The following is a 370-nucleotide window of genomic DNA, read 5'->3' as shown; positions in this document are numbered from 1 at the left end:
CTGCTAACGACTCGCTATGGCCTGTCTTCAGCCCCCATATGCATGCATTTGTCTTTCCTTTTGCTGCTGCAGCAGGAAAATCTGCTCCTAAGAAAACAACTCAAAGAAAAAGCAACCAACTACGTAAACCCTAAACCCTTATAAACCCTAAACCCTTATAAACCATAAACCTTTATAAACACTAAACCCTTACTATAAACCCTTAATATAAACCCTTAATATAAACCCTTAATATAAACCCTTATAAACCCTTATAAACCCTCAATATAAACCCTTATAAACCCTCAATATAAACCCTTAATATAAACCCTTATAAACCCTCAATATAAACCCCTATAAACCCTTACTATAAACCCTCACAAACCCTCAT

Source organism: Eimeria mitis, genomic scaffold (assembly GCF_000499745.2).
Source record: "Eimeria mitis Houghton genomic scaffold, Emh_scaff2548, whole genome shotgun sequence".
In the NCBI taxonomy this organism is placed as follows: domain Eukaryota; phylum Apicomplexa; class Conoidasida; order Eucoccidiorida; family Eimeriidae; genus Eimeria; species Eimeria mitis.
This window is presented reverse-complemented; position numbering follows the sequence as displayed.